Source organism: Camelus dromedarius, chromosome 2 (genome assembly GCF_036321535.1).
Source record: "Camelus dromedarius isolate mCamDro1 chromosome 2, mCamDro1.pat, whole genome shotgun sequence".
Classification (NCBI taxonomy): Eukaryota; Metazoa; Chordata; class Mammalia; order Artiodactyla; family Camelidae; genus Camelus; species Camelus dromedarius.
The window spans coordinates 74248467-74263301 of NC_087437.1; positions in this window are offsets into that span (position 1 = coordinate 74248467).

The window sequence follows — 14835 nt, forward strand, 5'->3', positions numbered from 1 at the left end:
AGGATTTTTGAGAGTATACTTTAGAGATTTAGGAGTTTGGGGATATAATTTTATAAAATGAAATCATAAAGGAGGAATGATGTTACAACCTATACTTTATTTTTTAAGTGTCTATTTCAAAATTAAATTTGTAAGTCTATTAGAGAGCTCCCACATGAACCCTGAAGGAGTAACTGGCACTGGAACTTGACCCCTCACCATAAAATCTACAAACTGGACAAAATTTGTAGTCACTGTTTTGAAACTTTGAGCAGTGGCTGTGATTCCTAAAGAAGGGAAATCAGTTAGGTGAGCCCAAAACTCACATAAACTGTGTGGAAAACACTTTCTGGATTGAAGACATTTTTTGGACTGGAATCTAAGCAGAAGATAAAAGTCTCACAGTGAATACATGAGAGTATTTAGAAGTGATGGGGGCACCTTGTCAGTAACCTATTCTCAAGTAATTCAGGAATTTTAAAAAAGGACAAAAAATTCTTGAAGATATAGAGATTAGAGTTTAGGAAGGCAGAGTGGCTAAAATGTACAGTGTAGCGCACTATAGAGAGACACTGGAGAAAAAAATCCCCAGTACTCTGCATGGGAGGCTGTTGTTGAATATGAAAACATTTTTCAGTAAGGACACAAAAATGCAACAAATATAAAAGAAAAAAAAGAATTAGACTTCATCAAAGTCAAAAACTTTTGCTCTTCTCTAAATATCTAAAAGAAAATTAAAAGATGGGTCACAAAATGGAAGAAAATAATTATATTACCTGATAAAGGAATTGCACTCCAAATATAAGAATTCTAACAAATAAATAAGAAGAAAATGAACAACACAATAAAAAAATGAACAAAATATTTGAATGGACAAAACAGAAAGATATATGTACAGCCAATAAGTACATTAAAAATATGTTAAGCATCAGAAAAATTCAAATTAAAAATATAATGGGATACTACTGCACATCAAATAAAGTGGCAAAAATTAAGAAGCCTGACAACACCAAGAAGTATTGATGAGGGTGTGGAACAACTGAACTCTCACATGTTCCTGGCAGAAATATTAAATGGTATGACCACTTTGAAAAAGTTGGGCAGTTTTATTATAGAATTAAATATATACCAATCATAAGATTCAGCAATTCTATACATAAGTATTTTCCTAAGAAAAATAAAATCATATCCAGTCCACAAAAAGACTACATACTAATGTTCATAGCATTTTTATTCCCAAACTGAAGACAACCAAACTGTCCATCAGTGAATGGATAAGCCAATCGCGGTATGTAAATAGAAAAATTCACATCAGTAAAAACAAACTTCTGATACACTCAGTTGCATACATAAATACCAAAAACATCATAATGAGCAAAATTATGCAGACACAAAAGGGCACATATTGCAGGATTCCATTTACATAAAACTCTACAATAGGCAAAATTGTACCTTAGTGACAAAAAACAAATAAATTGCCTGGGACGATGTGATGTGCGTGGAGAGGTAACTGCAAAGGAACATGAGGGAATACTTTAAGGTGAAAAACATGTTCCACATCTTGATTGGTTTGCCGGTTATACAAATGTATACATTTGTCAAAACTCAGAACAATATACTTAAAATAGTTTCATTTCATTGTAGGTAAATCATATCCAAAAAAAAGTTGATTTTAAAGCAAAATATATAGCTAAATAAATAACAGTAGTTAGTAATTTTAGCTCATTAAATAATATGATCCAAGAGCCCACGCTGATAATTAATCAACTGAGAGTAGAGAAACTCACAGTAGAATGTCAATGTCTAAATACAGAAGGAATTTAGAACATCACCATTTGGAAACCTTATTTGATATAATAATTAGTTCAGCCAAGAGACATCAATAGATGTTAAAATTAGTAGGTAAATATTTGCTGAGCAATGTGGTATTTACATGGCTCAAATACCTCCAAATAAAATACATACTGAATACATAGGAAAGAAAGAGTGATTTTATAGTGAAAGTAATATGACAAACACTACCTTAAGTGATGAAGGTTAACGAATCATGTAATACCTAATAAGATACAATAAAAACAAAGCTTCACCTCTGGGATATTCCTGGAAAAAGTACACACCTGAATCTATTTATGAGGAAACATAAAATAAAAGCAAATTAAGAAATATTTTATAAAATTATTGATGGAATTTAAAGAAACATGACAAATAAATGAAACAGGTGATCATGGATTGTATACCCTTCCTATAAAGGACATTTTTGGGACAACTGGCAAAACTTAAGTGGGATCTGTTTACTAGATAATACCATACTGTTAATTTCCTAATTCTGATTATTGTTTTTGGTTACATAAGAGAATATCCTGTTTCAAGAAAATATACTCTAGAGTATTCTGAAATGTTGGTATATCTTGTTAGTAACTTACTCTCAAATGATTCAAGCATAAAGGAAAAAAACCTCTCAGGACTATTTTTGGTTATATTTTACTAACTTCCTAGAGGGTTTATTGGACTCACAAAATGAAGAAGCTAATATTTCTCCAGCCTGATAAAAAAAAAAATGGATACTTTTTTTTTTTTTTTTTTACTAGAAACAGCATAGAGTCGTCCTTACAAAATGCACAGGGAAAATAAGTTCTGTGTGTCGATATACAGTTAATAGTAATTATCAACCATGATGGGAAAGATGATACATATCCTACACAGAAATAGTTATTTAAACAATATTCACCAGTATGCTCAAAACCTTCATAATTGGAAGCAATTATTGTGAATTATTATTTCCATAAGTTTTATTTAGCCAGTTTTTAAAATTAGTCTCTTCCACAAAGGAATTAAAGCCTTTTCCACCCCTATTTCCTGGCACGCTGAACACAGTTAAAATAGTATTAAATAGTACAGTGTGCAAACCACTGAGATATTACTAATTTTCAAGATTACATGCTTATCTTGGATCACTCTTAACTCTTTCTGATTTTCAGTCTGAGATTCTACAGTTCAGTCCCTACTATTGTAATAATACCTCCAACTTTCCAGAGCCTTGATCTAAATCAAGTCCAGATATTATGTTTTATGGCATTTCTGTATTTTCAGAGTAATTTGTTAAAACTAATTAGTCACTTAGCAGAAATAAGTGATCAAGAACTTTTCAAAACAAGCCAATAAAATATAGCCAGAGTTATCTGCACACAGCAGTACATCCAGGCCAGTTGTTAAAATACTGAGATATTTCCATTCTACTTGATACTTAGCTGGTGCTCTGAACCCTTAAAATGTCTCACTGTGACTTTTTCAGTGTGGTCTTTGCCACCCCATGCCACCCCAGGATCCCTCCTCTCAACTCTTATTATCCAGAAACTAAAGAGGTAAGGCTTGGAACACCAGAGGGCATCTAGAATTCAAGTTCAGCACCATGGCCAGTGTCCCCAAAGATTTGCACATGTGTAACAATACTGTACTGTATGTTTGAAAGCTGCTAAGGGAACAGATCTTAAACATTCTCATCACAGGAAAGAAAATCTTAATTGTGTGAGATGATGAATGTTAACTAGATTTACTGTGAAAATCATTTTGCAATATATATTGATATTAAATCATTATGTTGTACAACTTAAACTACATGTTATATATCAATTACATCTCAATAAAACTAGAAGAAAAAATGTTTTGAATAGTATATGTTGGAATGTCCATTTGTCCACAAAAATCAATCTATATAACTTCCTTTTATTTGTTTACAGTTATCAGTCCCTCTAATTTTATTTATGTTACCACTAGCTTGAACAAGGTTTTTAAAGTGAATTTTTTTACCTTTTTCATAAATACCTTATAAGGTAAACATAAAATAGTACTGAATACTTTTTGAACTCCTATAATATACTAATCTTATTCATTTTACAAAAAAAATCACTACATTATCAATTTTATTTTTAGTGAGAAACAGAGATTACCCAATATAAATCTGCTTTGTCCTGTTAAGTAGGGTGGGAAAAAAACACTGAATAAAAAATGTTTTGACGTTCCCAGGTGCTGTATAATGCTGCTGATCTAGGGACCACACTTTGAGAACCATTCGTATAGACAAGCACAGTAATTTTAAACTCTGATATCAACACTACAATCATCGGGATGACTTTCCCCACCCGCCGTGCACTTTTATTTAGTTTTAATTGTGGTAAAATATACATAATATAAAATTTACCAAGTTTTAAGTGTGCGGATCAGTAGTGTTAAGTACATTCACACTGTTGTACAACCAATATCCAGAAGAACTCTTTTCATTTTGAAAACTGAAACTCTGTACCCATTAAATAACAACTCCCCATTCTCCCCTACCCTCAGCCCCTGGCAATTACCATTCTACTTTGTCTCTATGAATTTTACTTTATATACTTCATATAAATGGAAGCATTAATTATTTGTCTTTTTGTCACTGGCTAATGTTCTCAAGGTTCATCTATGTTGTAGCATATGTCAGGATTTTCTTCCTTTTTAAAGTTGAATAATATGCCATTGTATGTATACACCACATCTTGTTTATCCATTTATCTGCTGATAGACACATGGGTTGCGTCCATCTTTTAACTATTGTGATTAATGCTGCTATGAACGTGTGTACAGAAATATATCTATGTGAGCTTGCTTTCAATGCTTTTAAAGTGGAAAAACTGGATCTATGGTAATTCTATTTTTAATTTTTTGAGAAACTGCTATATTGTTTTCCATAGTGACTGCACCATTTTACATTTCCACCAACAGTACACAAGGGTTCCAATTTCTCCACATTCTTTCCAACACTTGTTATTTTCTGTTATTTTTTAAATATATAGATGTAGTGGCCATCCTAATGTGTGTGAAGTGACATAGGATTTTTTTTTTAATATAAAACCAAAGTACACTGAAGTTAACTTTTGAAAAGAATGGCTCAAAGATTTTCCCTGGTGTCCTTAGTCCTTTCTTTTTTTCCTGATTTAAATATTCCAAACTACAGTTTTATTTTAGCCATATAGTTATTTCAGGATATTGCACATGATTTTCTTAACTACAATCCCTATTTTAGCACAAAAAAAGTCAGTATTGACTAAAATAATACCTTTCCAATGTTACTAAAATGGTGATAGCTATTAATGTCACTAATGATTTCCCGTAAGTAACAAAGGCAAAGGGGACACAAAAATGAAACTTTTCTTCAAACCTCATTTTTACAAATTCTGCATGTTGTTTTGAATGGCATTTCCTAGGTAAATTTCATGTCCCAGCTCCATTACTAACTAGCAGTTATGGCTTTTAAATAATCTCTAGGAAACTTTCTACTTGTTTTTCTTTTTCTTTTTCTTTTTTTTTTTTTTTTAGTGTTAGTATAGAACTTTTCTCTCTTTCTTTTTTTTTTTTTTTGTATATAGAAGTAGTTATCTCCACTTCATCCACTTACTAATTTATTTCTATATAAACATTTTTTCCAACAGTAAGTTCATCTTGATCTTACTGTTTTGTAACCTGATTTTATTGCCTACACATCATGACCATGATCCTTTTCATGATACTTCCTTCATTCTTTTTACCTCTATATTTTTAATTCAAAAATATACCTGTTTTATCTTTTTATACTGAGATACTTGGCATATAATATTAGTGTTAGTTCTATCTACCTCCCACTTTGATAATCTGTGACATAAATTATCCTAGGATATAGATATTTTACCTGCAGGAGTTTTAAGACAAAGAAACCCAAACCCAAAGAGGCCAACAAGTTACCTTGGGATCCCACAGTCCCCCACGTCAACAAACAAGTTAAAGAGAGAGTTCCTATAATACACCTCAGTAAATCTACTCCTTTAGGGTACTCCTCCCACTTTCAACTATTTCTGAAGTCAGTAACAATTTCTTCTTGAGTAGCCACTGGGTGGAGAACAGATATACTTAGCACTGAGAGGAATTAAACATAAAAGACTTAACCATATGAAAGTTTAAAATTTGATAAGGGCTCTGAACAAATGCATATGAACAAACTAGTAAACATTATTTCCCACCTAATTTGTAAACAAAAGTTGTATCTCTTTTCTTGAGACATTAAAACTCTAATTTTTAAAATGCTTTAAAATAATATAAAGTACACACACATTGCTGAACAATTCACTTTGTAGATGGCTATGCAAAATTATTTTTTTTAAAAAAAGCCCATGGCTGGGTTCGCTAAGTCTGAGTATATGCTTGAAAGAGAAAGTATGAGTAGGAATGCTTAGAGGAGATAATTTATTTAAAAAAATAAAAATTATATCAAAAAATAGTATAAAAATTATATAAAAGTTTCATGGACATATTTTATCCACCTAAAGTAAAGTTTCTCTGAGATGTGACGAGATGGAAATGGGGAAATAAGACTTGAGGGTTACAAACAAGAGGTAATTTAGACTCATGGTTAGTTCCTTCATCAAGTGATTACTAATCATGAGAGAAAGATGATTGTATTAGTTAAGGATCCAGAGCAGATCCCCTGTGTTGAAATTCTGACTCTCTCACTTGCCTGCTCTGTGATTTTAATCAAATTATTATACTTATCTGTGCCTTCTCTGTGTTCTCTCATCTGTAAAACAGTGATAAAATATCTACATTATGATGTTATTTCAAAGAATAAAATTAATTTTTATAATTTCTTTATAATTTTAATATAGAACAAGTAGATGGATACACAATTTCCTGAAAGTCCCTAGAACTCGCATGCTTATGGTTACAAGTGAGATCTCCAAAATTTCCCTGAACTCTAAATGGTTCAGTTAGAAAATGAGACCTATAGCCTCCCTCCTTTTAAATCAGTGTTCAATCTATCTTTTGGCACCTATAGAAATTTGTTACCTTTAGAAAATCACACTTTTAATAAATAAAACAATATTTTAATTATTTCAAGTGATGATTTTTAGTGCTGCCAATAAGATAAATGTTAATCAGAATCTTTCAAAAAACTCTTCCTATTTGACTGTATGATACATGGCTTTAATCATTAGTCAGATTCCACATCTCATCTGCTTCATCTCCTAGTCATTCTCTCTACTAAGTCAAAAACAATTCTATTTCACTTTTATTTATTAAAATGGAAGCATTTATTTGACAGCTCCAAATATCTAGACACTTCAATTAAATGCAGATGTAGAAATTATGAAGAGATTTCTCATGGAAGACTATACACAGCCCTTTTTTGCATGCTTGAGAGAAAAAACAAATTAGAGATAGCTCCTATAAACCCTCAGAATAATTTATTCCTTTGAGCAGTCTGCTCTACTTTGAACCACTTGCTAAGTCAATATAGCCTCCCTAAATGGACATAGGGTGAAGAATGGGTGTATCTGGTGGAGGGGAAGCATAAGCAAATTATGTATCTATTCACAACCTGAAATATTTTTTAAAGTTTCAATTTGGGATTAGAATAGAATTAGTGAATAGATTTCCACTCTATTTTTTTGTTTTACTCAGCTCTAAGAAGTATTTTTGTGCTTGTGTATTCTGCAGATTTGGAAGAAGTTTTTAATGGCTGACAATTTTCATATATAAATGGTAATAAAGACAAAAATAATAAAAATTAACATGGAGCCCTTATGATATGCCAGATATACTGATTTCTCTGATGATCTCTCTTACAGATTAAAATTTACATACATTATCTTTCATCCATCACAACAACCCTTGGAGGTCAGTACTGCTATTGTCCTCATCTTACACATGATGAAACTCAGGCACAGAGAAGTTAAGAAAGTCGTTCTAGGCCACACAATAAACAAACGATGGGGCCAGGATTGAAACTTATTTAGCCTGACTCCAGAATCTGGGCCACAATATAGTTAGTACTTAACAATTCTTTCCTTTTCAAGTGACAAAATACCACATTCAAAATAGTAAAAGGAAAAAGGAAACTAAAAATGAGTGGCAAATGTGATTTACATCACAAATGAAAACCTAAGCTCAAACAGTATCTTTGAGACTTGATCAAGCCTTCTCCTTATCTCAGACCTGTTTCATTCTTTTTTGGCTCCATCCTCAAGCAAACTCTCCTCTTTATTTGGAAGGGGCTGAAATTCTATCCTCTCAAAACACTCATCAGAGAGGAGAGACAGAGGTGTGTTTGGGGGGGGGCTTTTATTACCCAATAGTTTCAAGGAAATATTCAATCACATGCTCACATATTAATCGAATGCTATTGCCTTGTAATCAGTGAGTTTGAGTCACTGAGTCTTGGTCACCTGCTCATGCAGAGTTGAATCAAAGAGCACACTTGAAAATGCGCACACCAAATACCCAGGATGGAAAAGTATTCACGCATTTGACTGTGTCCTTCAATTCTGAATCAAGATCTCTTGATGACTACAAACTTTCTCCATAAATAAAGGAATATGTAAATTATCATTTAGTTCTAATCTTGCAAAAATGTGCCCATCACTCTTCATCCTTGCTGCATATGTAGCTCATTCGCTGCTAGTCTGATGCCATTGCACCTGTTCTAGTCTGCCCATTGCCTCACAAAATAATCATTCAATGAATCAGTTAAAAGAAAAATTCTTTGAAATTTGCAAATGTTAACCACTATATAAAAAGACAGATAAAAAACAGATTTCTTCTGTATAGCACAGGGAACTATATTCAGTATCTTGTAATAACCCTTAATGAAAAAGAGTATGAAAATGAATATATGTACATATATGCATGACTGGGACATTATGTTGTACACCAGAAATTGACACATTGTAACTGACTATAATAAAAAAATGTTTTTAAATAAAAGTTAAAGAAACAATTGGAAAGGAATGGATAGAAGAAAGAAAAGAGAAAAACTCTTGGGTTATAGACTTTCAGTGATAAACAGAGGAAAAAGTGTTCAAGCAATTCTCACTCCTGTAAACACAGATATCATGAGCTAATTCATTATCAGTAAGTTGATAGCTTCATTAGAATTTAAGCAAAATATGATAGCAATTATCCTTTTAAATTTTACATCATATATTGATTATTTTTTGATTTCTAATATTGTCACCTGATAAAGGATAGCTTTTTTCACCATATTAATTGTGTATTCAATTTTTTAATATCCTCAGCAGTTATCTGACTTGTGACAATGTTTTCCCCGCAAGAGTATTTGGAATTATGTTTTTGTGTTTTTGGTCTATTCTCTGCCTTTCATGTGCAATAATTAATTCCCTTTGTTCTTGGAAAACTTGAGGTTTTACCAAAGAGATCAATCTGCTATATTTAAAAAGACATGCCACTAATTGGCAACATTTTATTTAAAAAATATATTGATGAGCAAGAGCAAAAAGATTATAAGCCCATTAAATTTCAGTTTTCAGTCATTCATGAAGTTTTCCTATGTTTACTTTTCTTTCACTTAATGCTTATAGATTTTTTTTATCTCAGCACATAAAAATGAGTATTTTGTACTTAACACTGGAACACTATTATATTTTATAATATTATTTCAAGTAGTAATATTTATATAGCCATTTTCATCAAGAGGGCAGTTCATAAGTAAACTAACACAATTAGGCTCCTACAAAAGTGACTATTCCAGTCTAAATTGACAGTATAAATGTAACCAAGTTTTTTCAATGGGGCACTGACACACTGACCACTAGGAATACTTGGTGTAAATTACTATTCAGGAAATGTATACACTTAGAAGGTGCAGAATGCATGATTCCCTCTTTCTCTTGTCATCTCAGTGGAAGTGCCTCCTGGGTCAAGCTTAGCTTGATGAACCAGAGAAAGTAACTGGGGAGCTGTGACCAAGATTTTGGGGTAGGAAGACCCTGAGATTGTGTTCTCCCACAGGCACACCAAATTATAACTATTTAAAGAACAACTATCTCCAAGAAGCACTTGAAGACTGGCAGAAAGATTTTCTACAACTATAGATATTTTTTAAAAAATAACAAGATGGGAGGAGGGGCAAAGACAACCCAGGGTAGGCAATCCACAAATGGGAGAATAATCACAACTGCAGAGGTTCCTGCAAAGAGAGAATGGTCCAAGCCCCACATCAGGCTCACCAGCCCAGGAGTCCTACAGCAGGGAGACAAGCCTCCAGAATATCTGGTTTGAAGGCCAATGTGCAGGACTTGCATAAAGCAGAGACAAGAGGGCTGTAGAAAGCAGAGACTCTGCTCTTAAAGGGCATACACAAAATCTCACATACTCTGAGACCAGACACAGAGGCAGTAATTTATAAAGAGTCTGCGTCAGATCCATTTGCTAATCTTAGCCTTCCAAAAAGGCAGGAGGCAACTGAGACTCTGTCTGGAGACAAAGACACTGGCAGAGCCATTTTAAGGACATTATTCTATCACAAGGAAACTGGTGCTGGCAAGAGATAATTTGAAGCCCTCCCATAGCCTACTAGTGCTGAGGGCTTACCCATCAACCAGCAGGCCAGCACCACACCCAGGAATCCACAGGTCACGCAGCCAGCAGTGCAGAGTCCCAGTCCCCTACTGCAAGGGAATAACAGTCCCTGCAGGAGGCAGGACCTGGCAGCCAACCAGGCTGAGGGTCAGCTCCACTTAGTATCGCACTCCCAGTAGTCAGTCCTATCGCAACAAAAGATCCCATGCAGCCTACACAGAGGGCACCCCTGAGCATTTAGTTGTGGTGATCAGAGAACAGTACACTGCTGGGACCCACAGGACATCTCCTATATAAGGCCACTCCTGAAAGATCAGAAAACATAATTGACTGCCCTAATACATAAAGGTAAAACAAAGGGGTTTGTGCAAAATAGGGAGACAAAGGAATATGTTCCAAATGAAGGAACAAGACAACCTCAAAAAAGAACTCAAGTGGAGATGAGCAATACAGCCATTCAGAATTCAAAGTAATTAATAATCATAGCCAAACATGAATAATACAATAGCTTAAATTAAAATTACACTAGAATTACAACAAATAACACAGAAATACAGAATATCATATGAGAATATTATGAAAAACTATATGGAACCAAAATGGATAACCTAGAGGAGATGGACAAGTTTCTGGAAACATACAGTCCACCAAGACTGAACCAAGGAGAAACTGACCACTTGAACAAACATATCACTAGAAATGAAATCGAAATAGCAATAAAAAACCTCCCTACAAATTAAAGTCCAGGACCAGATGGCTTCACCGGGGAATTCTACCAAACATACAAAGAAGAACTCACACCATTCCTTCTCAAACTATTCCAGAAGATTGAAAAGGAGGGAATACCCCCAAACTCATTTTTGAAGCCACCATCACCCTGATACCAAAACCAGGCAAAGACACCACCAAAATAGAGAATTACAGACCAATATCACTGATGAACATAAATGCAAAAATCCTCACCAAAATATTAGCAAATAGAATCCAACAACACATAAAAAAGATTATACATCATGACCAAGTGGGGTTCATCCCAGGGACACAAGGCTGGTTCAACATACGCAAATCAATCAGTGTAATACATCACATCAACAAGAGAAAGGACAAAAACCACATGATCATCTCAATAGATGCAGAAAAAGCATTTGATAAAATTCAACACCTATTTATGATAAAAACTCTCACCAAAGTGGGTATAGAGGGAACATATCTCAACATAATAAAAGCTATATATGACAAACCTATAGCCAGCATAGTACTCAACGGTGAAAAACTCAAAAGCTTCCCACTAAAATATGGGACAAGACAAGGATGCCCACTATCATCACTCCTAATCAACATAGTCTTGGAAGTCCTAGCCACAGCAATTAGGCAAGAGAGAGAATTAAAAGGGATCCAAATTGGAAAACAATAGGTAAAAGTGTCACTGTATGCTGACAACATGTTACTATATATAGAAAATCCTAAAAGGTCCACACAAAAACTATTAGAAATAATTGAAGAATTCAGCAAGGTAGCAGGTTACAAGATAAATGTTCAAAAATCAGTTGCATTTCTTTACACTAACGATGAATCAACAGAAAAAGAAAGTAAGGAAACAATCCCCTTTAAAATAGCACCCAAAGTAATAAAATACCTAGGAATAAATCTAACTAAGGAGGTGAAAGGAGGTGAAAGACATATACGGAAAACTATAAAACACTGATTAAGGAAATTAATGAAGACTTAAAAAAATGGAAAGATATCCCATGCTCTCGGACTAGAAGAATCAATATTGTTAAAATGGTCACACTGCCCAAGGCAATCTACAGATTTAATGCAATCCCTATCAACTTACCCAGGACATATTTCACAGAACTAGAACAAATCATAATAAAATTTACTTTTAAAGAGGCTGGAGGAATAACTCTCCCAGACTTCAGACAATACTATAGAGCCACAGTCATTAAGACAGCATGGTATATAAGCAGACATATAAACCAATACAACAGAATAGAGAGCCCAGAAATGAGCCCACACACTTGTGGTCAACTAATCTTCGACAAAGGAGGCAAGAATATACAATGGAATAAAGACAGTCTCTTCAGTAAATGGTGTTGGGAAGACTGGACAGCAGCATGTAAAACAATGAAGCTAGTATACTCCCTTACACCATACACAAAAATAAGCTCAAAATGGATCAAAGACTTTAACATAAAACAAGGTACAATAAACCTCCTAGAAGAAAATACAGGCAAAACATTATCTGACATACATCTCAAAAATGTTCTCCTAGGGCAGTCTACCGAAGCAATAGAAATAAAAGCAAGAATAAACAAATGGGACCTAATGAAACTTACAAGCTTCTGCACAGCAAAGGAAACCATAAGTAAAACAAAAAGACAACCTATGGAATGGGAGACAATTTTTGCAAATGAAACCGAAAAAGGCTTGATCTCCAGAATATATAAGCAGCTCATGTGACTTAATAAGAAAAAAACAAACAACCCAATCCAAAAATGGGCAGATGACCTAAACAAGCAATTCTCCAAGGAAGAAATACAAAAGATCAATAGGCACATGAAAAAAATGCTCATTATCACTAATTATCAGAGAAATGCAAATCAAAACTACAATGAGGTATCACCTCACACCAGTCAGAATGGCCATCATTCAAAAATCCACAAATGACAAACACTGGAGAGGCTGTGGAGAAAAGGGAACCCTCCTACACTGCTGGTGGGAATGCAGTTTGGTACAGCCACTGTGGAAAACAGTATGGAGATTCCTCAAAAGACTAGGAACAGACTTACCAGATGACCCAGGAATCCCACTCCTGGGCATATATCCAGAAGGAACCCTACTTCAAAATGACACCTGCACCCCAATGTTCATAGCAGCACTACTTACAATAGCCAAGACATGGAAACAGCCTAAATGTCCATCAACAGATGACTGGATAAAAAATAAGTGGTATATTTATACAATGGACTACTATTCAGCCATAAAAACCAACAACATAACGCCATTTGCAGCAACATGGATGTCCCTGGAGAATGTCATTCTAAGTGAAGTAAGCCAGAAAGAGAAAGAAAAATACCATATGAGATTGCTCATATGCGGAATCTAAAAAAAACAACAAATACAAAAGAGAAACAGACTCATAGACATAGAATACAAACTTGTGGTTGCCAAGGGGGCAGAGGGTGGGAAGGGACAGACTGGTATTTCAAAATGCAGGATAAATAAACAAGATTATACTGTACAGCACAGGGAAATATATACAAGATCTTGTGGTAGCTCACAGCGAAAAAAATGTGACAACGAGTATATGTACGTTCATGTATAACTGAAAAATTGTGCTCTACGCTGGAATTTGACACAACATTGTAAAATGACTGTAACTCAATAAAAAAAAGTTTTAAAAATTACATTAGAAGGAACCAACAGTAGATTAGATGATAAGTAGGAACAGATCAGCGAATTGGAAGACAGAGTAGTGGGAATAACCCAAGTTGAACAGAGAAAAGAAAAAGAAATATTAGTGAGGACAATTTAAGAGACCTCTGAAACAACATCACGTGTACTAACATTTTCATTATAGGGGTCTCAGAGAGAGAGAAAAAGGCAGAGAACTTATTTGAAGAAATAATAGCTGTAAACTTCCCTAACCTGGGAAAGGAAGGACAAGGTCCCAGAACTACATAGAGTTCCAAACAAGGTGAACCCAAACAGGTCAACAGCAAGGCACGTTATAATTAAAACGACAAGAATTAAAGATAAAGAGAATCTTAAAGGCAACAAGAGAAAAGTAATGAGTATATACTAGAAAACTTCCATAAGACAGTGAACTGATTTTTCAGTAGAAGCTTTGCAGGTCAGAAGGGAGTGGCAGGATATAAAGTAATAAAAGACAAAAACCTAAACCAAGTATACTCAACTAGCAAAGCTATCATTCAGATTTGAAGGAACAATAGAGTTTTATAGACAAGAAAATCTAAAATAGTTTAGCACCTCTAAACCACCTTTACAAAAATTCTTAAAGCAACTTTTCTAAGGAGAAAAAAAATACAACTAGAAACATAAAAATTATTAAACGAAAAATCTCATTGGTAAAACAAACATATAGTAAAAGTAGTAGAAAAACCATTTATACAATGAGTAGAAAGATCAAAAGACAAAATTAGTGAAATCATCTACATCCACAATAAGTAGTTAAAAGATACACAAAACAAAAAATGTAAAATATGATGTCAAGAATTTTAAATGTTGGGGGATAAAAATGCAGGATTGTTAAAATGTAATAGAACTTAAGAGATTATCAACATAAGATAATCAGTACAAAGAAACAAAGATATTCTGTGTTCATGGGTTGGAAGAATTTATATTTTTTAAATGTCCATACTACTCAAAACAATCTACAGATTTAATGCAAACCCTGTCAAAACACCAATGGCATTTTTTCATAGAACTAGAACAAAGAATCCTAAAATTTAG